Source organism: Pogona vitticeps, chromosome 3, assembly GCF_051106095.1.
Source record: "Pogona vitticeps strain Pit_001003342236 chromosome 3, PviZW2.1, whole genome shotgun sequence".
In the NCBI taxonomy this organism is placed as follows: Eukaryota; Metazoa; Chordata; class Lepidosauria; order Squamata; family Agamidae; genus Pogona; species Pogona vitticeps.
Window position 1 is genome coordinate 195498767 of NC_135785.1, and position 26971 is coordinate 195525737.

Here is a 26971-nt window from a genome sequence, read left to right on the forward strand (position 1 = left end):
CTAAACCAGTGAGAGAGAGAGATGGAGAAAGAAGAGAAACCAGAGAGCCTGCCGTCCCCTTTAGCTATGAAACCTAGGCGCATGGAAGGAAATGAAGGGAAAGAAAGATCTAAGGAAAGGGAAAGTGGAGAGGAGATAATAAAAGGAGAGGTGAAAGAAGTTAAAGGGAAGGTAGAGATTTGTTTGGTAGAGGAGACAGAGGACAAAAAGGGGGAGGAGTTAGTGTTGCCCGTTTGGGAGGAGGAGATAGAAGAGAGGGAGAGGAGGAGGGAATGCAGAATCAAGGCAGGGAGAGAAGCAGGAGGAAGGAATGTGAGTGAAACCGGGGAAAGTGAGAAAAGTTATGAAAGAAGGAGAGAACTGCTAGAAGATTTCCCCAACCTAAAAACAGGTGGCTTGCTTCCTAAGCCTGATCCGATAGAAGAGAAAGACACTACACTGGATACCTTGGAATGGACTGTGCTGGTGTATCCAAGGGGGCAAGGTCGCTGGAGGAAGGTGGTCCGGCTGGACTCCTCTTTCAACAAAGCCCCTCCGGAGGGCAACTGGGCGAGGCACCCATGTTGTGGAACCTAGGTGCCTTGAGGAGCACTCCCCTGCGCTGGCCAACCGATCAAGAGAGGTTTGGAGCCGCTCCCTCTTGACTCAAGACAACAAAGAAAGTAGAACGCCGTTGACAAGTAATGAACAGTTTAAAGACTTTAGTTTATTGGATCCTGTAGAGGTAGTTATTGATTCTCAAAACGTTCACTTTAATAAATCAGCTAATGTTAGAAATGAATCTCCGTCTATTTTTCCTGTCCAAACAGGGGACCTGCTCTTAGATCATAATGAACCTAATCACAACCAGGTATTCATATACATGTGCACACTTAGGCCTTCTCTATCTCTTTCTGTTTGTCTGTCTCTCCCACACACAGACATTCACACACACACCAGGTAGGCAAGCAAACCTCCATGTAAACGTTAGAAAAACAGAGACAGGCAGGCAGGTAGGAATGGGTTGGTTCTGTGTAGCCTGGTCTTGTAGTAGAGCAGGCTCTCATTTGCCCTTAGGGACCAGCCATCACTGCTATAGCTCCCAGATGTCACCAGCTTCTGCAAGTCTGGCACATCTGGAAGACACCAGGTTGGGGAAAAGTAAAATGCAGTAGTGGGACATGGTGGTGCTGTGGGCTAAACCGCAGAAGCCTGTGCTGCAGGGTCAGAAGACCAGCAGTCGTAAGATCGAATCCACGCGACGGAGTGAGCTCCCGTCGCTTGTCCCAGCTCCCGCCAACCTAGCAGTTCGAAAGCATGCAAATGCAAGTAGATCAATAGGGACCACCTCGGTGGGAAGGTAACAGCATTCCGTGTCTAAGTCGCACTGGCCATGTGACCACGGAAGATTGTCTTCGGACAAAACGCTAGCTCTATGGCTTGGAAACGGGGATGAGCACCACCCCCTAGAGTCAAACACGACTGGACAAAAATTATCAAGGGGAACCTTTACCTTTACCTTTACCTTTAAAATGCAGTAACAGCATCCTCTTATATCAAACTCAACATTTACATGTAGTGTTTGATACAAGTTATTTTGGGGAACCCCAGCTTAAAACCTCCAAAAGTAAATTTTCTAAGCTCTGATTATGTCACATCACAGAAACAAAGGTAGGAAAAACCTCCCTTTTGGATCCTCCTTGCTTGACTTTCAGCCTCCTTCACTCAGCAGGGCCTCTGATTGCCTTTCCATCTATGCACAATAGAATGTAGAGTCACCCGCACCATGTGTTCTGCCATGTTGTAAATGCATGTTTAACATGCATTCCTTCCTATATATTGTCCTCGCCTTGTATTAAGAATTCTTTGGGGAATGTGCTGAAATTGGTCAAGTAAGCAAACTGACCTGCTGAGTTGTTCTTTCCGTGGAATAGTAGCTGAAATCCTATTGCTTAGCATACATACTAAGTCACACTAGTGTAGGCCCATTGGATCTGCAGGTATCTGGTAAGTCAACTCCTCCATAAGTCTTGTTGATTCAAGTGGACCTACTCTGATTGTGACTTAATCTGGTATATCAAGTTACAACTACAGTTGGCCCATTTGAATCAATGGAACTTATAGAGGAGTTGATTCAACAGGCCTACTGTAGTGTGACTTGCTACACTAAGCAACAGGATTTCAGCCAATGTGGTATTTATACCATATATCCACTAATGGGTGACTTCTGCCAGGGTCCTGATTTACAGGTTTAACATCTATATTTCACTCATCAAATTTGGCAGATGGACGTTCCCATCCCTACGTCTTTATGCCAGAAAAATTCTGGTTGCATTTTTGTCATGCAGCTTTAATGTTAACCTTTTCCATCTGCCTATGATCAGGAAGGTTTCCTGTTGCTTTTTTTTCCTCCAAGAGAGAAGGGGGGAAAGACTAGCATTTTAATAGTACCTAGAAATGAAATAAAATGTTGCTCTTGTTACATGCTGTCAAGTCACCTCTGACTTATGGCCATCCTAACAAATGTGTGATCTCTAAAACATCCTGTCCTCAAGAGCCCTGCTCAGCTCTGGTACACATCCTTTAGGTGGCCAATCCATCTCAGATTTGCTTTTCCCCTATTGTCTTTTCCAGAGAATCTTGCCTTCTCATGATGTAGGACAGCCTCTGTTTTGTCATTTTTGCCACCAGAGATCATTCAGATGTGATTTGCTCAAGGACCCACTTGTCTGGTTTTCCGGCAGTCCAGGGTATCTGAAAAGCTCTCCTGCAGTAGTATCCTGTTTCAGTTTTTCCCTGTCAGCTTTCTTCTTCACATTCATACATAGTAATCAGGAATATAATTATGTGGATGATCTTGGTCTTGGTCTCCAGTGACACATCCTTACACTTGATGATCTTTTCTGTTTCCTTCATTGTTGCCTTTCTGGGTTTCAGTCTTTTTCTGATTTCTTGGCTGTACTCTCCATTCCTATCTATGCACCTCATCTTAAACACTCCACATAATACTTGTTGTTTTGCTGGAAGAGACTAACCTAGTGAACCCTTTGAAAACTCCTATACATATTTCCTCAGAAATAAGTGGTGTTGATTTCAATAGAACTGATATGTAAATGAGAATGCTTACTTAGCCTCAGTAAGATACTATTCTTGGGTGCACTCCTTAATGTACTAAGAAAGTTTGAGTGAGTCAGAGAAGCCGATAGCAATACCCTCAGGAGGCAAGATCTATTACAATGGTCACATTTGAGACACCAGACTAAGATGCATCCACTCTTTTCAAGAATAACGTCTGCTTCAACAGAAGAGGATGGATAGTTCCAATGGGGATTGAGAAACTTCTGGAGAACAGCTACTGGGTGGCAGCTGAAGGTGACCATTCTGAAGGATCTTTCACAGACTGGTCGTGACACTGAAGCCAAGTTTTGCTAGTACTGCACAGAATATGGCAATGGCAAACCACTGTTGAAACTTCCTTTCCTTGAAAATTCTGTGCAAAGGTGCAACTACACTAGCAAACAGAATCAGAGCAATTCAACTTTGCTGCAGCTTGATTTGCAGTCACTCTTATGGTTGTATTTGATTTATATGATCATATGGAGATCCCAAGTTGTACCGATAATGTGAACTAGCACTAAACTTAATCATTTTTTTAAAAGGGTTCAGGGTGACTAGGGAGAAAGATCATAGAGGTGGGTGTTGCCACTGTCCCAAAACATCACACTACAGCTTCCTATGTTACCATAACACCACTGCATCCTTTTATAGAACAAAACAAACAGTCGCAGAGGCAAAACACTGTTTGAATCATTCAGACTTTCAAAAAGTAGAACCCCCCCTCTCGGGGCATGAGGGGGAGAAGTACAAATCGGAAGCAAAAAGGGCCAAGCTGATTCACATTGGCCTTTGTGTTGTGTGAGCATTAAGAAATACTTCAGTTTCACCCATGATAATTGCAGAGGAAACCCAAAGTATTTATCAGTACAATTGCACCCTTACATGGAAGGAGGAAAGAGTTGAAAGCAGGGAATCACTAGCAAGCACTAAAATTTGGAAAGCTTGGGAAAGTTTCAAAAATGTTATTGTTTGTTTATTTATTGAGACAAAAGCTCTGACTCTCTGAGTGTCCCCCAGCCAGCATGGCCTGGGCATTCTAGCATTTTCCAATCTCTGCATTTTTGGCATCATCATGAATGCACATTACATTTTGAAAGCAGCTTCTGCGTTGCTGACACAAGCTTTCTCATTCCCCTCAAAAATGACAGGAGTGCCCACGTCTGTCCTCTTCTGCTTGAAGCACTCTCTGACACAAGAACCAGAAGGTACCTTGGCTGCTGTCACTCGGGCAAGACCCACCTCCCGAGGCACTGGTGACTGCTAACAGCACCACTGTCACCCGAAACCAGACAAGCAAGATGAGTTGAACTTAGGAGTGTTTGCGGTGACAAGGGAAGGAGAATCCTGCTTGGAGCTGTCAGCCAAAGGGCATGCCAGGTAGGAAGGGGGCACTCAGGGGAAGGGGAAGGGGTTCTGCAGGCAGAGGACAATGTCCCCAAGAAGGGGTGGGGGAGAGCCAGTGCCAGGAAATGAAAAACCATTGTCACGGCAACAGCACAGAGACCTGGCAGCTAGTTATGCAATTTAGAGAAGGAAAGAAAGAAAGCCACATCCTGCCCAACACCTGGGGACATCAAGGCCCAGTTCTAAGTGGGAAGTGACATCTGAGGATGGGGAAAATTGCCTGTGAGCAATTGCATTTGCTGGCAAGTCACCTTTTTAATTAACAAACCATTTAACCTGGAGATTGGAAATCATCCTGGAAAAAATGGCCTCGACGACGCAGGGTTTCTTGGGCTGCCTCTCCCTGAAGAGGGGCCTTCCTTCCTTCCTTACAAAATGTAATCGCGCTTTGAGGACTGTGAAGTTGTTTTGCCCCAGAGAGGAGCAGCAGCATGATAATAGCAGCATCTAACCTTCTAAGTTTTGAGGAATGAGTTGCTTAGCTGGTTTAGGGAGGTCATTATTTTTCAAGCTGGAAACATTTGCACGCAGTGATATTTTCCTCCTGCGTGGTGAAACAGCTCCGTCCTACCCTGGCAGTGTTCTCCTCTTAGAAATAGATATGCATAAATTGTTTCTAATGAGACCATCTGCCTTTTATAGCCCCCTTGGAACTAAACAGTACCCAAAGACCACTCTGTCTTGAACTGATCGATGGCCCTAATGCCTGCTCTTGCCTGGGAAAAAAAATGAGAGGGAAAGTGAATTGGATTTGCTGAGAGGGAACATGTTTTGATTACTATCATTCATGATGGCTGGACGAGGCTGAATGACATTTTGGTGGGGGTGGGGGTGTAATTAAGACACATGCCTGGCCCACAGCTTTTTAAAGAACAGTATGTGGTTTGTCTCTAACAGCATTAGACATTTATTGGTAGCAGAGCTTGGAAGTAAAAAATTACACATAAAATAGGAAGTCGGGCTGCACATTGGATTCGGACCAATCCTGAATTCTGAACTAAATAAGCCTGATTCAGTCTGCGTGGAAGTGGAATAGTGACATTTAGTTCCACGGTGAAGCAAAGGGAATTTATAAAGCAATTCAGATCTAGAGCATAAATTGAATTGAGTGGGACACAAATCACTTCACTCTGGTAGAGTGGCTTAAAAAAACCAAAACTTTAAATGTGCCTAGTATGCAAACACATGAACTTCACTGTATGAAATTTGGCAGGTTTACTTCCCTCTGTAGGATCTATCATGTTTCCAATGTCATGTACATCAGCATAGCTGTTGTAGCTGTTTTGGTTTCCCAAAGCAAGTCAATGCATCAACTTCACAATCATACAAATAGAATCAGATACAGTATTGCGCACAAATTGAATAGAATGGGACACAAATAGTTCCAGGCCAAACTGGGATACATTCTGGTCCTGAACTGGTCTCCAAACCAAATTAGGGAAACCAGGCACAGCCTAATAGGAATCTGCCTGTGGTATTCGGATTCAGGTAGCCGTCTCAAAGCTGACTGAGCCTTCCATCCTTGAGGTCACTATACTGAGTATTCAGCTTGATGGGGTGGGGGTGGCTGCAATGTATAGCCTGCATATTAAAATTGTAAACCTCTCAGAGAGCGCTTTAAATCCAATGGGGGTGGTATATAAGCAGTACACTTTGCTTCCCCCCCCCTTTAAAAAAAAATCAAGGCTTTGATTTGAAAAGGTATTCCCTAGCTTCCAGCATTTCACATGGTGACATGTAATATGGGTGTCTTGAGTATAGTCTCAATGCCTTCATCAACATGGTCACTTTCAGATGTGCTGGACTATTGTTGTCTCCCAAGTTGGAGATGGTGGATAGTATATTCCATCCCAAATCTGAGGAAACAGGAAAGAGGGTCAGGTCAGTCTTGTTTTGGAAGGCCTGTCTCAGGGTTGTCACTTTTCTGGGATTGGGGGCAGGATACTTCCAAAGCGTCCTCTAAACTAGTTTGAACACTACCCAACACCTCTAAAGCTAATGTGGTACGGGGTTAAAATTTTTGTATAGGGCTTGACAGAAGAAAAAGGAGAGAAAAAAAACCCAAAATATGGCAGCACTTTAAAAACTAAGAATTTTATTTCAGTATGAGTTTTTATGGATCAAAGTCTGTATCCTCAGACATCCTGAAATCCCCACTTGGCTACAAAGATCAATGGGTAGGCCAGCCACTGTCTTTCACCCTAACATATTTCACAGAGCTGATGTGGAGAAAGAAATGGAGGGGAAGGCTATGTACAGTGCCCTGCAATCCTTGAAGGAAAATCAGAATATATTTGTAACAAATAAGCAAATAAATGGAAATTAATATATTATAGAATCATAGCAGAGTTGAGTTGGAAGGGACCTATAAGGCCATCAAGTACAACCCCCTGGTCAATGCAGGAATCCAAATCAAAGCAGATCTGACAGATGGTGGTCCAATTTTCTCTTGAATGCCTCCAGCATTGGAGTGCTTTATGAGAACATATAAATATGTTTTTATTGCCAGAATTTCCAACTGCACAATCACAGGCCTATGGGGAGAGGGGAAAGAATTAGTAGCAAAGAAAACAGAGCATGGGATGGGGGGATTAATTTTTCTGGACTATAATTGCATTTCCTAGATGGTTCGGGAATTACAGTTTTAAAAAGTAGTGTTTCCAGCTCTACAATAATCTTTTATCACTCCATACTGTAAGGTGAGGCTAAAATGCTGATTGTGAAAAGCCAGGTGTAATAATACTGCCACTTCATGTTCCATTTATTGTCACATCTTCTCCAAAACAGACGTTTTCTCATCTCTCTCTCCCTCTCACAAAAAAAGGACATAACTCAGAGTAAAACTCTGTTGAAAAATGATCGCCAGAATGCCTTACATGTTAAGAGGCTTTTTTTAAAAAAAGGAAGTGATCTCATAAGTTACTAAGTAATGGAATGGAAAAAAATGCACAGGGATAATTGCCACCTCTTGGCAAGAAGACTTGGTCCTGTACATTGACCCTCAACCATCACCACTTCGCACAGGAAAAATATTTACTGGAGTGTCAGTAATCATGAGTTGTTTGGATAAATATGTCTCCTACATTTTAAACTACAGACCGTTTGGCTCAAAGCCCAAAAGCACAGTAGTGTAATGGACAAAATGTTGGACTCTGACCAGAGAGACCTAGGTTCAAATCTCTGCTTGCCTTGAAGCTTGCATTCTGATCTTGGGTGACACTTCGGGTAAAGAGAGACACGCTCCAGAAAAGTGCTCCTTAGCCTGGTGCCCTCCAGATGTGTTAGACTACAACTCCCATTAACCTCAACCAACATGGGCAGCATTTCCTTCTGAGACAGAGAGTGTATGTCCAAACCACTTTCAAGCTGTATGCTGTTCTTCACACTCTTTGTATCGAACCGGCCAGAATAAAATGAGATAACTTCTTTGGGTGCTGCCATTACATTTTCATCAGCATCACACACTAGTCTGTTGCGCTGCAGTTGTAACACGTGGTCATTTTGAAACTAAGAGCATATCTACACTGGCATACACTTATAATGTACGGTTCCTTGATAGCACTGTTTGGCAGAGAGAAAAAAGGCCTCATCCATTTGTGTTTCACTTAAAACTATCCATTCTTCCCCTTTAATAGCCGACCCATATCTTTCTGGCACAGGGCTAGGGCATGCAATCTTTTGGGGACAATTTATTGAGATGCCAAATAGTTTTTTGTTCAGGCTTCCCAGATGGATACTTGAGTAAAAATAGATTGCACTGAAGATAAGGACCTTCTAAGCACTGAGGACAGACCCTAAGGCTACTACTGTTTAAAAGAACTGATCTGAAACATCATGAGAGAATAACTTCTTTCAAAGCAGAAGACCTGAAATGCAACCTCTGGCATCTCCAGAGAAATCCTCGTTAGGTATCCTATCATCCCATGGACTGTATGTGGCCCCCCCCACAGACTTTTTCACAGCCCTTTGCTGCCTCAGTGCCCCCTTTAAGGCCCACTGTTGAGCCCTCTTTTGCAGTCTCTTTTTTCCTCCTCTGTGCCATCTTTCCCACATTCCCTCAGAGCCATTTTCCCCTATAAGAGCTGCAGGATGCCATTTCAGTTTTCTGCAATGCCCCTGGAATAACGTTGTTCTGGGACATTTAGGGAAATGGTCAAGCCTTATACAATATCCTCACATGTAAATCTTTGCACACGTTCTAGTGTTACCACTGGGCTGGAGAAAATAAATGTAAAGCAAGAAAATGCTGTGGGCAAAAGTGTGGGGCAGGGGTGGTCTCTGCACAATCCTCTGTCTTGCTCAATGCTCCACCTCATGTGACAGATACGTCACACCCTGCTTTACAGAGGAAGGTGGAAGGCACACCAAGAGCTTTGCTGTCATGTCCAAAGCTTGGGGGAGTTATTTGTTCTCTACAGTCCCAGGATTCCCCAACCAGCAGATAGGATTCTGGGAGCTGTACTACAGAAAAGTAATTTGCCCAGGCTGTGGTCTGAGAACAACATTTGGCTGCCTCCAGATTGATTCTCTGTGGGTTGTACTCAACTGTTTCTAGCTGAACATGAAAAATATAGGATATATCAGTGGCTGAGATGTGAGCTAAAACAAAGAAACAAAAAGTTATGTTAAAACCAAAGAAAGATTTACAGAGAGACCCTAGCAAACATTAGTCCAAGATTCAGCAGTGCCCAAATGCCTTGCATGTGTTCATCAAAACAAAGAAACCATTCTGTGTGCAAGTTTAATTCACAGCATGTCCTCCAAGATCAAATATGAATTAAGCATTTTAAAAATATATATATTAAAACAAGACTGTTATAATTTAGAAGGAAAATGTAGGCACCTTTGTTCCATGGTTATTTGTTGTTAAAAGATTATATTGCTACATCCATGCTTCAGTACCCATGTAAACCTTTAATCTGCAGGAAAGTATATGAAAATGAACAGAGGTTTGAAATATGCTGAGCGCTAGCAGTCTTTATCTTCTTCTTTTAACTTCACTTTAGTTCCAAGCTGTGCTCAAGTAGACAAATTCTTTATCACCAGGGTTGGCCCTGCCATGAGGCAGAATGAGTCAGTTATCTTGGGCAGCAGATTGTCAGTGTTGTGAAAAAAATGTATAATGTATTGTTATTGGCCAGAATCCTATTGGTATTTGCATCATGGTTGCCTAACTTGTCATGGCTAATTGCAGCTAATTGACAGGTTGCCAGGCATTTCTTGGCTGTGTGCCTGGATCATGAGACCTGTTACACCACCAAAATGCACCCCAGCAGCCACAATTCACCTCAGCAAGTTATGCAGGCTTTACACACACACCAATAGGATTCTGGCAAGTATAGTTACACTGCCAGGAAAAAAGAGAGAGATGTCATTGTGCTTCAACTCCATCTCTGAATATGCTGATTAGATGTGAGATGCAATTTAACAACATCTGGAAGGCCAAAAGTTTCCTAAGGACAAAGAAAGTGAGTGGCCCTGTCTCCTCTGAACATCTGTTTTCAATCCCCACTTACATTATTTGCTTATTAGTGTGGCCATGCTATTAGCGGGCATGGCCAGGCTGCAATTCACGTGGGGTCAGCAAAATTAAAGGAGGAGAAGGAAAAGAGAGCAAGAGAGAAGAGCAAAATATTGTGGCACTTTTGAGCACTTGATTTCACATTGAAACAGAGCTAGAGAAGTTTCACAATATTTTCTCTCCCCCCCCCCCGTCCTTTTCTTCACCACCACTACCCCCAACTTGGGCAACATGCTGAGACAGATGAACATGGCTGCTTCTCTGGGAATTCACACAGAGTGTGTAATATACAGCTGAGGTCTAAACTCCATTCACATGAAAACCCAAAAGAATGGTCTGCGTGAGCAGAATCTGCTCAGGGAGGTAGTTATGAACCAGGAATGCTTTCCAATGAGGTTTATCTGCTGCAGTTACCTGAGCAGAAAAACAACTTATTTACAGGGGATCCAAATTATGTCAGCTTCCATTTCTAATCCTCACATGTCTGCCCTCTGTTTCTCTCACCTTTTTCTTTCATGAGGAAAAGATCCATTAACTTAAGGAGAAAGAGAAGGAACGGGTGAACTGTGCGTTTTGACTGAGAATGCTACAAAATCTCTCTCTCTCTCTCTCTCTCTCTCATTCTCTCTCTCTCTCTCTGGAAGCACTCACTGGGTTTCAGACTAAAGATGTGAAGTGCAGACTTGGGCGAACCTAGCTTCTGTGTTTGCAACAGGAGAAATTGAGCTTATGTTGCTGCACACAGAAGAAAAGTTGTCCCTATTGAACTTCCTTCTTTTATATAATTCTGTTGAAAGCAAAGGGGGGGGGGGATGCCATGTGGTTCTTGCACACCATCTTAAGATAAGAGTGGGTGATGCATTTATTGAAACACTGATGAGTACACTATACCTACAAAATCCTGGAAAGGGTTTCTGTGAGTTGGAATCCACTCAGTGGCACATAATCAGTATTACAGTTTCAGAAACAGAAAATAGCTTTCGATTCCACAAGAGTTTTCATCATTTGGGCACTACAGCGTTGGGAATGATGCAGAAGAAACATTGGCGTTTCAAAATCTGGCTAGTCAGGTGTACAGATCATGTTCCCCCTCTTTAAAAAAAGTTACAAAGTGGTATCCAGCCGAAAAGGATGACTGGCAGCACTATGTCTGAGAAGTTTGGGAAGGACATTCTAATCCACGCCAGTGGGGTAAAATCTGAAACCTCCCACCTCTGAGCTGATTCTTTAGCCCGCATTTGGGACCTTGCTTTAAACAAGTGAACCTGGCTTGCACATTTGATAAGCTGTTGGACTGTAACTCCCATGTGCCCTTCACATTCTATACAATGTGAAGGGTGTATAGAGCTATACTGTGATGATATCTGGAGAGTGTGCTGCTTAGTGTGCTGCTCATATACCACCTCATAGTGCTTAAAGCAGTCCCTGGGTGGTTTATAATTTAATTATGCAGGTTACACGTGGCCCCCTCCACAGCAATTTGCCAACCTTGGAGGGTTGGAAGGCTGAGTCAAATCTCAAGCCCATCAGGATCGAAATCAGATTGTGAACAGAGTATTGACTGTAATTCTGCAGTTTAACCATTATGCCAAAAGAAAAACTTGTGAAAGTTACTTTTTTGGATCACAACTCCCAGAAACTCTTAGGAGGCCAATGGTTGTGTTGATATACATTCACCATAAAAGTTGGACACACATACACACACACACACACAGAGAGAGAGAGAGAGAGAGAGAGAGAGAGAGAGAGAGGAGACTTTATCTCTCTTCCCCCTTCTTCTCCCCTCTTTCACACGCAGTAACTCTCTCCCTCTCTCCTCTAGATTGCAGTCAATTCTCACTCAGCAGGATCGCTGTTCTCATCTCCTCCCTCTTCTGGGACAGCCTTCTTTGCTCTCGCTGAGATAAGAGTTGTTTTCTCCTCAAACATTCCATGGGCTACCACTGTGCTGCTATTGCCACCCACTCCCAGTTTTGATAACATGCTTTGACTTTCATAGTTTTCTCTCTCTTAAGGTTGTGAGGTCTTTCTTTTTCTTCTGGAAACGCTGAGAAAAGTTCAATGCTTATTTAAGATCTTTTATTCTTAATTCGAAAACTGAAATTAAAATTGCATCCAGGTTCAATGTAACTTTTGTAGGAAGTAACTGAACAATAACATTGTCCACATCCTTAATGTTGACTTGTGCCACTTTCCTCCATTAAGAAAGTTGGGGAATTAGTAATCAGAGAATGACCGCACTATTTGTTTGACAAGTCTGATTCCACTACCAAATGGTTGTCTGAAATTTTTGTTCAAAATCACAAAAGGCTGGTATTTCAGGAACAAAGTAGCAGCAAGAAAGGAGGCCATTCCCCCTCTTCACATATGGCTGACTATAAAGGAAATTGTGGGGTGCCCAAAGAAAAAGGTGGAAAGCTACCCACACATATGTTATAAATTAGGAGTGTTAAATGCACGTGTGCACATGAGCACGTGCACACATGCACGCACACACACCTGCTAAAAGAACAGCAATGTTGACCCTTAATCATCCCGCCCCGCCCCAAATACATTGGGCTTGTAACCTGAGAAATAGCCCTGGTGGTTAATATGCATACCCACTCCTCAGTATATTAGAATGTATGTGGACAGAGCTGGAGGAAAAATTACTTGTGGTTTATGATTCAGAGTAGGAAATGTTCAAGGTCACTGAACCATGCTTTCCTTTTCACTGTGAACATTAGAGACAAAAATATAGACATAGAGTCATAATTAACAAAATACGCAAACATCAGATATATTTCTGTACTGGGTGGAAGTAGGGATTTCTGTCTTCTCTGGAGAAATGCCCACAAGCTTTCTCTCTCTCTTCCTCTCCCTCCAGTACTGGCAGAAGATTCTAGGTTCGGGCCTGATCACACCTACCAAAAGAACCCCAGTTATACTGATAAGGCCATTTTTTTAGATGATTTCCTAAATTTCTGAGCCCATGACGTATGGCCAAGATCAATTCACTTTCTCAGCCAGCAGTTTATTTCCAGTTTGTTTCCCCCTCACCAGGAGGGTTGTTTTATTTTGTGCCATTGGTGAATCACTTCATTCCTTATCATTTCAGTCTGTCTGAATGTTTCTGCCAATTTATTTCCTTTGCAAAGAAGCCAGGCTTCTGAGTGCTGTGGCCACTTCATGGCTACTGTGCTTGTACCCTTTAAAAAATTAAAGGTATATTGACAGATCAGTATTAGGATCCACTGGCAGCACTGCCACTGCCAGCACCACCACAAAAAAAAAAAACAACAACAACATGAATACATTGCCCAGAAGGAGACAGACCTCCCCATGTCCCTTGTGTATGAAAGAGGGCTTCAGATTTCCTGCTTTGAATTGTAAAGAAAAGAGTGTTGCATCTATTTAACACTGCTCTTCACAATACTTTGCAAGTTTTGCAAAACCCGCTTCCTCCTCCTGACACAGAAGGGAAAATATATGCAGGGAGAAAGGAAGGGAAAAGGGGAGGAGGTAAAAAGCTGTGTACCATTGTATTTCTGTATTGATATACCAGTTCTGGTATTTTTTTTCAATAAAAAGACAAGGGGGGAGGCTGATTGCCCCAAGAAACAGGAGAGAAAATGAAGTGATACAAAATTAAAGAGCAGTGTAGCCTGCTATAATGGTTCAAATAGAAAGAAATGAACCGATACAGTTAAAAACAATGTGAATGCTCCCGCCAGTATATATATCACGTGACCACGAAAACAAATGTATCCGTATAACAGAGGTAAGAAAAGAATTGGTATAACTGGGGTTCTTTCGACAGATGTTATTACGCCATTACTTGGTACAACTGGATCTTTTATTATTCAAGTGTAGTGATGACAGTATATGTGAACATAAATGAAAACTGACTGCAGAAGTCATTCCCACAGCTAGAATAGTATATATAAGCTACATACTGCATGCAGACATAAATGCCAGCCACAAAGGAATAGCTAGACAAAATCAGGAATTATTCGGCAAGGGTAAAAATAACTATCAATATTTGTGTTGAAGAGAAGTGATCAAAGGTTATATTCTGAGGAGGTCACCAGGGGACTTGCTTGTTGTAGGTCCACCACCGCCACCACTCTTGGTCCTTGTCTGGCCTGGCTACTGAAAGCAACCAAGGAAACAATGGTGGAATGGGCTTCCCATTTCATCAACTCCTTCTTGCAGGAAGGGGCTTTACCTTCCTGCTTAAAGGAAACTATCATCAGACTCATTCTGAAAAAAAAATCAAATCTAATGACAGATTATCTGAATAATTTCAATCAGTTGCAAATACTCAGTTCAGTGGCAAGTTGATCGAGAGGGTGGTGGCGGATCAGCTGCAGACATTCCTAAAAGAAACCAACTCTTTAGATCCATTCCAGCCTGGGTTCTGCATGATGACATAGCTGTGTCCCTACCTTGATGACAGGTTCCTTACAATATTAGTCCATGTACTTGTAGCCTCAGAATTGACTATTGCAATACACTCTGTGTGTAACTTCCCTTGAAGCTGATATGGAAGCTTCAGGAGATAATTTTCCCCAACAAGAGCATTTGGGTGTAGCTCGTTCCTAACTGCATGTGCTATATTTTGCCTCGCTATTAGAGCTACTCCATTTCTTCTGAAGATGCCATTAGTTCACTAGAGACCAATCACTGCAATTTTTATACATTCCATTTCTTACGTCACATTTTCCAATTTACCTTGATTCATACTTCTTTCATTGCATGTTCCAATTGTATGTGTTGTGCAGTATTGGACTTGCCTTTCACCTTTGTGCACATCAGCCACTCGACAACCTTTCAGCTCTAATCTAGTTTTGTCTTGTTTGTTTGTTTGTTTGTGTATACTGCCCATCTGGCAGCCAAGGCCACTCAGGGCAGTTTACAACAACTGGACAAAACAATAGAATAACAAAATAAAACAACATCAATAAATTAAAAGTGCAAAACAAAATACCATAATATACAGTGAAAACAGGAATATAATCCAATACATTACAATTAAAAGCATAAATACATAAAAACATGGCTGCATGATGAATGTTATATTATCAGGCACTGTTGCATCAGGCTGTTGTTTGTTCAGGAAAGGCCTGTCTAAATAGCCAGATTTTTAATAGCTTTTTGAAAGTGCCCAGTGAAGGGGCCAAGTGAACTTTGGGTGGGAGAGAATTCCACAGTTGTGGGGCTACCACCGAGAAGGCCCTATTTCTGGTAGCTGTTTTCCGGGCCTCTCTCGGGGGTCAAAACTCTCAGCCACCCTGTCTGCGACGATCTTATTGGACAGGCAGACCTAACTGGAAAGTCATTGCGTCATTAGCAACATTGCTATTCATACTTGTCTTTTTCTCTTCCCCAGTAGCTGATCGATTGCTTTCGAACCTGGGAGTCTCATCTTCCAGCATTATCTCCTATTTCATTTTGGACTGTCTCATCATAGGGTTTTCTAGGTAAGAAAGTTTTAGCAGTGGTTTACCATTGTCTTTTTCCGTGCAGCTCTAATAATAATTAGCTTATGTACTACCTCTGTTGCCTCCTCTTCAGCTGCTGCTGATGCTCAGTAGCATGTGATGCTCCCCCCTCATGTGATGTGGCCATTAATCCTGAAGAGGGTGGATGTATCTTACTCTGGTGCCTCAGCTTTGACCATTCCACCTTGGGTGACCCAGCCATGACTCCAGACTCATAATGGAGTCTAGCCTCCTGATGGCATTGCTCTCAGCTTCATTGACACACTCAACCCCTTCACAGTCTTAAGGTATGTATCCAAGTAGGGGGCAGATACATTACCATTTTTGATATCAAAGCTCATGGCTTGAAGCAATAATCATGGATAGCAGATATGCAAAGTAGGTAATAGCATTTAAAGAAGGGACAGTGGCAGGTGATGGGATGAGATGGTTCCTCCCCTAAGTGGGTGGTACCTGTGAATATCCCTTTGTGATAGCTGCTATAATAAATAAGACTCATGCACCTTCCCTCACTGGAGGTCTGACTGTTTGCTAATCAAAGAACGAGAGAGAGAGAGAGAGAGAGAGAGAGAGAGAGAGAGAGAGAGAGAGAGAGAGAGAGAGAGAGAAATATTACATCACTGTTCAGATCCAATCCCTCATTGCCATTTCCTCATATACAGACTGCAGCTCATATTTTGGGGAATTACAATAGCCAAGCTCCTTCTGAGGGGACCTGCAGGAGTGTCAGGTCTAGGCCAATTTCTGTGCCTCCCACAGGGCAAACCTAAGGGAGACATCTAGATCACAACAGGAGGGGGTGACAGAAAGGGAGTGGCCTGATTGAACATGAATGTACCCTGGGACGAACTGGTCCTTGACTTGAACAACAACCAGTGGCCACCAGCTACCCAAGAGAGCAGGCCACCTGTGACAGCCCAAGCTATGTCAAACTGGAAACTCAGGCAGGAGAGGGAGATGGGAAAGAAGCAGGTGCTGGGGATGAGACTCCCCTGTGGGGGGTCAGGCAAGAAGCTGGAGTAAACACCCAGATGGTACCTGAAGTGAGGGGCCAGAATCAGGATGAGAAAGGATAAGAGGGGTTCTAGAGGACAGGGAGAAGGGAGAAGAGGGGGCTGATGTCTAGAAGTGGCTGGGCCCCTACTGGGGACCCAGCATGTCAGCCCTCTGCACGCTGGGTGATTTTCCTGGATACATGCTTGCAAAGGGTCCAACTTGCACCAGACCCAGAACTGCTGACCTGTGGGCTGTGCAACCCCATGCAATGCAGAGGCATCACTGGCAATGAAGGCATCAACTGTGAAGACTTTCCTAGCTGAGGCAAGCCCTTCTGGCACAGGAGGCCAAGTGGCACCAACACCTAGCACCCAGGTGCTGGACTTCCCCAAGTCGGGTGCTGGACTTCCCCAAGAATTGAAGGGAACTGACCTTGGGGCTACTAAAGAGAGACCCAGACTACCATACTTCCTGGAGGAAGAGAACCATCCTTGGGACAAATACTAAAGGCTGTGGACCTTAAGACCTGGGGGGGGGGATCAGAGGAAAGCTGTTTTCAGACCTAGAAGCCTATGTCCTAAGTCTATACATCCACACTAAGCAGACATATTCAACCCCTCTCCCAATGGAGGATCTGGGGGTGGCGGCACACACACAGCCAGCAAACTACTAGCTGAGTGATTCTGAGTGCCATATTCCAAAAAAGTAACTTTTTCAAGTTCTGTTGCTACACAACATGTTCAAGAAGTTAAAATGCCTGTCCTGCTGAGTCTTTTTGAAAGGAAAAAAAAGTGAAGTTATTACACTCAACTCTGAAGCAAAAACCTGCTGAGCCTCTTCTACACCTAAGCACCATCTGAAACAAATATGTTTCAGTGACCCACTGTTGAGTATTTTATGACTCTTGAATCCTACATGAAAAACCAAAAAGTAAAGAAAGAAAGGAACAAGGGGGGGGGGACAATTTTAGTTTGCACATGGCCTGTGATTATTGTGAAAAATAGCCTGGAGGATGTCTCTTAACATAAATTCACATTTTAGTACTGAAGGAGGGATCTCAGATTTTTTTAAAAAATAGTTAAGATTTACACAGACGGGTTCAACAAAATAAACAGAGGGGATTCTGTGAACTCTTTGTTTTGTTTAACTCTGTCAGTTTCCAGCACAACTCTCAAGCATCCAGACGCTTTCAAAAAATGTTTAATCAAACTCAGACAATTTCCTGCACCCTCAGCAGACCACCCTCTTCTTCTCTTTCTTTCAGTTTTTATTTTCTGGATTGCTGCCACGTGCCTTTGAGTTTCAGTCCTGCTCTGGCTTGCTTGTTTTGTGCAACTTCTTATTGTCTTTTAGCCTCCACTTTTCTTTACTATTGTGTGTTCACTAACACAGTCCTCACAGAGATCTGCCTTACAAGCTACCATGCGGCATGTCTGGTGTTGATTTCCACACTGTTGCACATGTATGTTATATATTTGTTACTCTAGCTTTTGGAGGGAGGCAGAGCCATTACAGTACAGTATCTCTTGCAGGTGAAACAGCGATGTGTCTCATGATGCTTTAAAGGCTATTACATTGGTTATGAAAAACAAATGTATGCATGTGGATCAGAAGTAAAATAAGGCAACTTGATAGTACATTTATTGGGCCATGGAAGTAAGTAAGCTTTTTTTGACCTTTCAGAAATGGTCCTCAGGGTGGGTGCTCTCTGTAGCTTCAGAAGAAGAAAAGTTAAATATTAATCCTGGTCAGATGTTATAGCCATGGAAGCCATAGTTAGTTAAGTTCCAAATTGGAGATTGCAAGCTTAGTGAAATAGCTTGAGTTTTCCTGTAATCAATTTACAACTGAAGGGATGGAGACTCAGTTGCTCATCTCTATAGGCAAGAGACCTGCAAACACTCAGCAAACCATCCATCCATTCATGACCTTTTTGTCAAAGCACATAACCCCTGTATTAGCATGGAGCAGAAGCACTGAGTTACATGGCTAGGCCTGTATCAGCCATAGTAAATATCTTTAAAGTGCCACTAGACCCATTGTTGAGCATCCAATGTGCTGCAGTTGGTAGAGTGATAGACTATGACTTTGAAGACCAGAGTTCAAATCCCCACTTGGCCATGGAAATTCACTGAGGGACAGGAACTGGTAAAACCACTCTCTGAATATCTCACCTTGAAAGCCCTATTAGGGTCACTGTAAGTTGGTCCCCATTTGATGGCACATAACTAAATAACTAGACTCATTGTTATTACTGCTATTCTAATTGTTGTGTCTGACTAATATTGCTCTTGCTTTGATGCTTATTCTTTAAAAAAAAACACATTCACTTCTTCTAGTATTGCTTATTATATTATAAGCATGAGGTTCGTGGACCTTCCTGCATTGATGAACAGGCTGGCCCTGAACAGCCAAGGATGCCAGCCCTGTTGCCACTAACGCAACAGAAAAGCACGGAAGAACAGAAGTCAAACAGTGATGAGGAAGAGAGGGCTCAGGCTACAGAGCTAGCAGCCCCACTTTGGGGTTGGGTGAAGCTCCATATCCAGGAAAGGCTCCTCTTGGACTCTGCTTTTGCCAGGAAGTGAACACTTTTTTAAAAAAAAACAACTTTCCTGGTTCTTGCTTTTCCCTTAGGTTTTGACTCTGTTTCATTGTTTGTTTATTGTGATTATTGTTTATTTGCATTTCAAATAAATTTTGATTGCTTGCTGCAAGTTGCTGCATAGCCTTTTTCATTTAGTTGCAGAAAAAGCCACTAACAGAGAAAATAAACTAACAGAAATCCTGTTGCACAGCATTCCACCATGAGAGACAGGGGATAGGGGGAGTATAATTTTACCAGTGGTGGTGATTATGCAGCATAAAGTTGCACAACAGGACTTTAGCCATTATTCCAGTAGTCCATATAACAACTCTGTAAGGTAGGGGACCATACTTATCATTCTCAGACTGAAGATGAAATAAATAGGCCAAAGGCGATCATGGCTTTCCGAAAGCCACTTAATATCACAACCTGTTATATCCAGCTGTAAATTAGTGACTTCTTTCAACCATACTACAGTAGATCCTCTAGCTCTCGGAGAGATCTTCTTAACAGTCATAGACTATATTTGACTTAAGTTCAAAAAAGCACTAGAGAAACTGAAAGTGCTGCAGGTAAGGGTTAGGGTCCCAAGGATATTGCTTTGAAGCCAAAGCTCATAACATTTTAAACTACAATTCCCAAATCCCAAAGCAACTTTCTAGGCACTGCTTGATTCCTGGAGTTCTGTTAGATTCTGGTTCGCCTTACGAGCAACTTGACAAGAGTGGCTCAAAACCAAAATAATTTGCACAGGTAAGAGGCTGCTGCTGACCTTTTCTTTGATGTCTTGGGGAAAAATAGGCATAGATTTATGGATGGAAAAAGACTGTGTGGACGCTTTAGCTCTATTATTGAAAACAAAGAGCTAGGCTAAGCATGGACCAAGAAGGATCCTGGGCCACACAAATCAGTACTCTGTTTTGTCACTTGCTCCAGTCTGGAGGCATCAGGTTGAAAACAAAATAGAACTTGTGATGGGCTGGCCCAAGATTTTTGTTTTGGTGCCTGATTCAGAGCAACAAATGACACACAATCTCTTTCCCAGTCAAAGTCATGGTACCTAGTTCCCAAGGCCAGCCATAGTCATTTGGGCACCTACAACGGAACAATTAAGCCCTCTCTCCATTTCACTAGCATTAAAAGCAAGGCCATAATAAATTAATAAGTAATAATAAGCTGCCTTTCCATGATACACAAAATCTGCAGCCTGAGGCAGCTGCCTAACCCTGCCTAATAGCAAGGCAGGCCCTAACCTGTAAATCATAGGTCTGCCTAACCCTGGTATAAAATGGCTTTCTAATTCTGCACAAGAAATTCACAAAATGATACAAGTACTTCGCCAACTAAAGGAAAGTGACTATAAAAATAAACTAAAATAAAACAAATAGCAAAGAATATTTCTCCCTTGGTTTTTACAAGCAGATCTAATAAAAGAGGTCAGCGTGACCCAGGCCTGGTTGAATTCAAGCCTCTTTAGGCTGAAGAAGCTAGATCCTAGAAGTTAGATGGTTGACCTTGGGTTAGTCAGGCTGCTTTTGGTCTCACCTTCCTGTCCTGACAGGCTGTTAAAAGGATAGATGAGATTAGAATGATAAAGCACCTTGGACTCTTATAAAGTGCCATAGAAATGATTAATAACAATAGGGGAACCAACCTCTTTTTTTAAGGAGATTATGGCATAGCATTCTTCAGTTTTTCACACTGTTGTTACTGTTATCATAAGCCAAGTCATTACAAGCCCATCCCTAGTTTGTAAATACATCTAATTTTAATTACAATGATTTATGATTTAAACATTGATTTACATTTGATGAGTCAGCAATAGTGCAAACCTTAAGGCAGTGTGAAAAAGAAGTATTTTATTTAGCTTAGGTGTTTACAATTCTTGGATTTAGGTATCTTATTGCAAGGAGTTTCTTAACCCTTAACTATCTAAAATCATTTGTAGTTAAGGGGAAAGTAAGTAAGTAAATGGATCTAACACAAATTAATCTAACACTAACTTAAAACTAATTGTTAACACAAAGCATAGTGGTTGAGGGTTTCTGAAATTCACAGTCCAAAAAAGTAACTTTTCCAGGCTCTGGCAAGGGTTATTCCACCTCTCTCTGTGTTGTTTCCAGACTCATAATTGTCATGTTCCATGTTTAAATCCTAAAGATGTGTTAATATGTTTTTTTTAATATGCAGATATGTCCATGCAAATTATTCATGGCTCTTGAGTCTCCTTTTAATAACTCTTATACTAAGAAGGAGATGATCCAGTGTGGTATAGTGGGTAGAATGTCAAACTAGGATTCAGAAGACCAGGCTTCAAATTGCTGCTCAGCCCTGAAAACTCATTGAAGGCATGGGCTGGCAATGGTAACACCATTCCTTGAACAGCACATGCATCTCCAAAACCCACTTAGAGTCGTCACAAGTTAGAAGTGTCTGGACAACACATAACATACAACTGCAAACTGATTGACTGTGGGGGTTGTTCCTTCTCCTATTTTCAGCCCCACTGGTGTGCAAATGTTGAAAGCAGGGAGGTGCACACCTAATCATGAGGTAAATAACGCATCACACCTCTTTCTTGTCCCTGCCTCAAGAAATGGAAAAGCTGTAGAAAAATGTAAGAAAATAGGAAGCTGCTTTATACTGTGTCAACTCTTGGGTGGAACTAGCCCAGTCTTGCTAACATTGACTGCCAGCAGTTCTCCTGGGTTTTCCAGCCCTGTCTAGAGAAGGTAAATATTACATCTGGGACACATGGTGTGCAAGAAAGTATGGGCAGTAGCAGTACCTCCAATTTGCAGCTGAAAATATATTTAGCTGTTAGGACCCTGCATTGGTGGATGTACATTTTGGGGGCCCTGAACTCTCATGGGGGACCCTTCACAACCAGCAATGTGGTATGGGTAAGCACTGTTATCTTCTTCACTGAGGTTGTTCCATGACAGATCAACACAATTTTTTGTAATGACTAAAGTTTCTGGGATCCCTCCAGGATAAGGGACCCTGAAGCTTAATCTTCATTAGTTGCATAGTAGATCAGCCCCTAGGACTCTGCAGGAGTTCACAGCATGCCTGTAAGAGATTAAAAGTAGCTCTTAGGTTCTGAACTCTGTTCTTTCCAAAAATGAAAAACCTATTACTTTGAACTAAGTGTAAACTCAATACATAAAAATACATCATCTCCCTCCCCACCGCACCCACTCTTCTATGTGTTTTCTTATACATCAATCTACTGATTGCAATCCAACTCAAACATGCTTAAAGTCCGCAGAAATCAATAGGCTTTAGAGCACCTATCTCTTTGTTGGGTTGCGGCCACTGCGATTAAAATGTCAAATACTATGGGGAGCCTTAACCTTTTGCACAAAAGTGCAAATGTCATGTTAAAAGACATGCATGCAGTTAAGAGCCCCATGGACTTGGAACTGGAAATTTGACAACTCGTAAACAAGTGCATTAGATTCACACAGTCTAGGGTGCTGCGTTAGCAATCTCCCCTCCATTTCAGCAAAGCCTAAAGCTGCCTCTCCACCAATGCAAGCTGGACTAATAATCCTAGGGAACTGGGGTGCAGAGTAGCTCACAAGACACACAGCATTCTTCTTCAATACCTAGCTGCTGCTCCCAGCATTTGCCCACCTGAGGCAATCACTTGCTCTGTCTAAGGGTAGGGCCAGCCTTTCTCACAGGGCTGTAATTAGGGCAGAATTCCTGGTGCTCTGTCCCAGGGCACCAGAATTTAAAGGGCATTGAAACCTGGAAGTGGAGCTGTTGGGTAATGAATGGGCCAATTCACTCTCTTTCTCTTTCTTGATGAGGTTGGGGGGAGCACTACATTTTTCTCCGTTTTCATGAGAGGTTCATGCCTGTGTCTCATAGCAGAGTGGGTGAGAGATGTTGCTTCCTGTCCAGGTGCCAGAATGCCTAGTTACTGTTCTGCCTTCTAAAAGGGAGCTTTGCAAAATTAGATTGTCATCTAATATAGTGCCTCCAAGGTGTGACTTCAATCCTGGGCATTCACACAGAGTATTGCTTTCAATTAGCCATCATCCCCCAGCACTTACTCAACAGGGCCTGCTTACAGGAGTGTTGTGAGGAATACATAGAAACAATAAAGGAAGTCTATTCCGGGTACACTGCCGTTTCATGTATATGCTGAGTAAAATCATCTGTTTGCTGTGGCAGCTTGCAATGCAGATGCCTATGAAACAGTGGGGTCATTTGCTATGTTCAATTCCTAACTAGAATTTTCTTCTCCTTGATTCCAGGGCTGTAACTCAGGTGATGCAACTAGGACTTTGCATCAGGGCACAGAATTTAGAGGGCAATGGTGTGCCACCCTCTGGACATCATGCACCTTCTTTTTTTGCCATCTCTGAGAATTTTCTCTGGGTCCCAAAAGACCAACACAAACCTCCAGAACAGTTCAAGTAACAAGCATAATTGGAAACTGATTAGAGCTATTCAGTGTGCCTACTATGCTATGGTTAAGACAATTTAAAAATTACATCATTTCATCCTCCACCTGCCACCGAGCAGAAGAGCAGAATTGTTCTGGGTGGTTAAGAGGCTGCAGACTTAAAAAGCCTAAGAATTGAACCCTCGGTGACCTGCAATGAGCAGTTTTCTAGGCACTTCAAAGAGAAAGTCACTCATATTTGCTTGGGTCTTGATGCCATAAATTTTACAATATCTAGGGAGGTATCTAGTGCATTGTCTAATCAGGTTTGCTGAGATCAGTTTCAGTTGTAAGAGCCCAATAATGTGGGTAAGACACTTGAATCTGTCCATCCCACCACATGTATAGTCAACCTTTCACCCATCATGTTTGATAAGATTTAGCAGGGGTGGATTGACTTGGTGGATCAAGGAGGTAGTAATTGCTTCATTATTGCAGTGGATGGTGCCTTCTACCTTGAAAGAAGTAGTATACTGAAGAGGGCCTATCTAGACCCTGAAGTATGTGACAACTAGCCTTGTTTGCAGCTTGTTAAGGTGGACATGTTGCAATCATGCCTCCTGTAAATCTGGCTGACCAGAGCAGAGCTACCTTAACAAGCATCAGACAATGCTGATTGCCAATTTCCTTCTCTGTGGCTGGCTAAAGTGGATTCACCTGGGAAGCCTGACTTTCTGGGTATGACTTCACAGCAGATCCATTCATATTTTTCCACTGCATTCACATCTTGGTCCTTATTTATACTTTTAAAATCAAACTAATGGGTTCCCCTTGAGATTACTCCACTTTAGCATGGCCATGTGTTTGTTTTTAGCAGAAAGTGTATATGAAAGCACTTGTCCTGGACATCACTGGGTTGCCATCTTTCTTTAAGCCCACTATCCACATAGCTGTCACCTGCTCTTCCCTGCCCTCATCCCTCTACCATACCCTCTGTGTACATAATCCTGTGACCTAACTATTTTGTTCCATTAATGCCACAAGCCCAGGAGATAGGAAACACCAGAGGTGGGAAATGATTGTGTTTTTTGACTGCATATCCCAGCATCCCATAGTCAATCTGGCTACTGGCTTTGCGAGTTTAGGATTCTGAGAGTTGTAGTTGAAAACCTGCAAAATATTTCCCTTCTTTGCCAGCTGCGGGAACTGTTTGACCTCTTTTCTCCTGGTGTCACTACCCTTTTTTAAAAATACCTGATCCAAAACACATGGGCAAAGCTGACTTTGCACTTAGAACAGATACTTCTTTGCAGTGTCTCTTAAACTCTAGGAAAACTTTCAGATTGACTGAGATGTTCAAAATAGGCAAGGTGATGTGGGTGCACTGGTTATGCAAAGAAACTTAATTAACCCTCAAACTTCAATTAAAGAATATTGATTAAATAACTAAGACAGGGAGAGATTCCAAGATGAAATCAAAGGTTATTTCATCTTGAGAAGGAAACACACAATTCATTTGTTAGGGCTTTATTTCACAGGGCTCCTAGAACTCACAATAACTCACATCTCAGAGCAGTTTATATGCATTCCTTGAACTTCATGAGCGTGTGAGGGCAAAAACATCCTGCTGCTCTGTTGACACAAAGGCATATAATATAATGGGACTTACAATAACTCGAATGTGTGGATCTCAGTTGTGTAAGCAGATGAAAAGGGGCAATGTCTCTCTGAGCCAGCAAAATGGAGAAATAGAAAACATGGCGAAATCTTTTGTCTCCAAGGATCAGATTAGACATCCTTCAGTCTCGAGAGACTATGGTAGGGAGGACTTGGAACAACATCTAGTGTAGCTGAGAAGGCCAATTCTAGAGTGACAATCCCTTCCACAAATATAATCTGTTCCCTGGCCAGCTCCCTGATTTTGCTGCTTTCGTGACTGCCCTTTTGCCTCGGCCTGCTGGACAAATTTCTCTTCAAATTGGGAGAGGCCGTGATGCAATGCCTGCCTCCAGGCTGAATGGTCAGATGTCAGGGTTTCCCATCTGTTGAGGTCCATTCCTAAGGCCTTCAGATCCCGCTTGCAGATATCCTTGTATCGCAGCTGTGGTCTCCCTCTGGGGCGATATCCCTGAACTAATTATCCATACAGGAGATCTTTTGGAATCCGACCATCAGCCATTCTCACAACGTGCCCAAGCCAACGTAGACGGCGCTGTTTCAATATTGTATACATGCTAAAAATTCCAGCTCATTCTAGGACTACTCTGTTTGGAACTTTGTCCTGCCTGGTGATACCAAAAATCCATCGGAGGCAACACATGTGGAACGTGTTCAGCTTCCTCTCCTGCCGTGCACAAAGGGTCCAGGACTCACTGCAGTATAGGAGTGAGCTCAGGACATAGGCTCTATAGACCTGGATCTTGGTATATGCCGTCAGCTTCTTATTAAGCCATACTGTCTTTGTGGGTCTAGAGAACATGGTAGCTGTTTTGCCAATTCATTTATCCAACTCGACATCTAGGCAGAGAGTGTCAGAGATCATTGAGCCAAGGTACACAAAGTCATGAACAACCTCCAATTCTTGCATGGAGATGGTAATAGAGGGAGGTGAGTCCACGCCCTGGCCGCCTTAGCGGTTCCAAAATGGCCGCTGGGTAAAAAAAATGGCCACCCACTGTGTTTAGGGACAGATTCCTCGCTTAAGAGGCAGCAAAAATGGCCGCCATGTGGAGGATCTTCACTTTAAGGTCAGTTTTTTGCCCACAGGAATGCATTAAATGGGTTTTAACGCATTTCTATGGGCTGCACGGATTAACGTCGCTATGCGAGGCACCACTGTAGTCTCTCAAGACTGAAGGATGCCTAATCTCACACCAGAAGTTGTTAAAAGTTACTTCTTGTAACTTGAGCAAGAGTTCTAGAGAACTCGAAAGCTCTCCCATTTTCACTACACTTTGGTTTGTCCTAATAAAAGGTCTCATATTTGATTTCACTCTTCTGAGTTTTTAAGATTGAAAATATTTGTCCTTTTTGTCTCTTGAGGTAAAGGGAGAAGACGGAGAAAGAAAGGAGAAAGCCATCCAGATGGAGATCAACTTTCTGTGTTTCCTCATGTATGTCTGAAGTTCCTTAAGTATATTGAGGAATGTGACCATTAGAGTTCAGCCACTATGGCAAGGCAATAGGAGATCTGAATGGAAGCAACAAGCTACTCCTGATTCCTGCCATACAGGAAGAGATGGGTATCGGTGTATTTAAATCAGGGAAACATTGCTGCAAACAATCAGCCCTTTCCTCCTTCCCCGCCCCCATCCACCCAAGCATTATACCTCTGAGCCAATCATGGATCTCTCCATCATCCCTGCTTTGACCATAAGGTCACACTCTGGGTCCCAGAGTTGAAAGGATTAATTGGTCAGGTCAGCTGACAGGATCAGTTGCCCTTTTAAATCAAGGTTGTCCCCACACAGCACTACTGAAACAGA

At 42.7% G+C, this 26971-nt stretch overlaps 1 long non-coding RNA gene across 1 annotated transcript; it reads left to right on the forward strand.

The window, feature by feature from the left end:
• The first annotated feature begins 4378 nt into the window (after nucleotides 1-4378).
• On the forward strand, nucleotides 4379-26599 carry LOC140705423 (uncharacterized). Its single transcript, XR_012084805.2, has 4 exons — nucleotides 4379-4473; nucleotides 15393-15483; nucleotides 15578-15791; nucleotides 26529-26599. It is a non-coding gene; the product is annotated as an uncharacterized LOC140705423 (long non-coding RNA).
• Nucleotides 26600-26971: the final 372 nt, after the last annotated feature.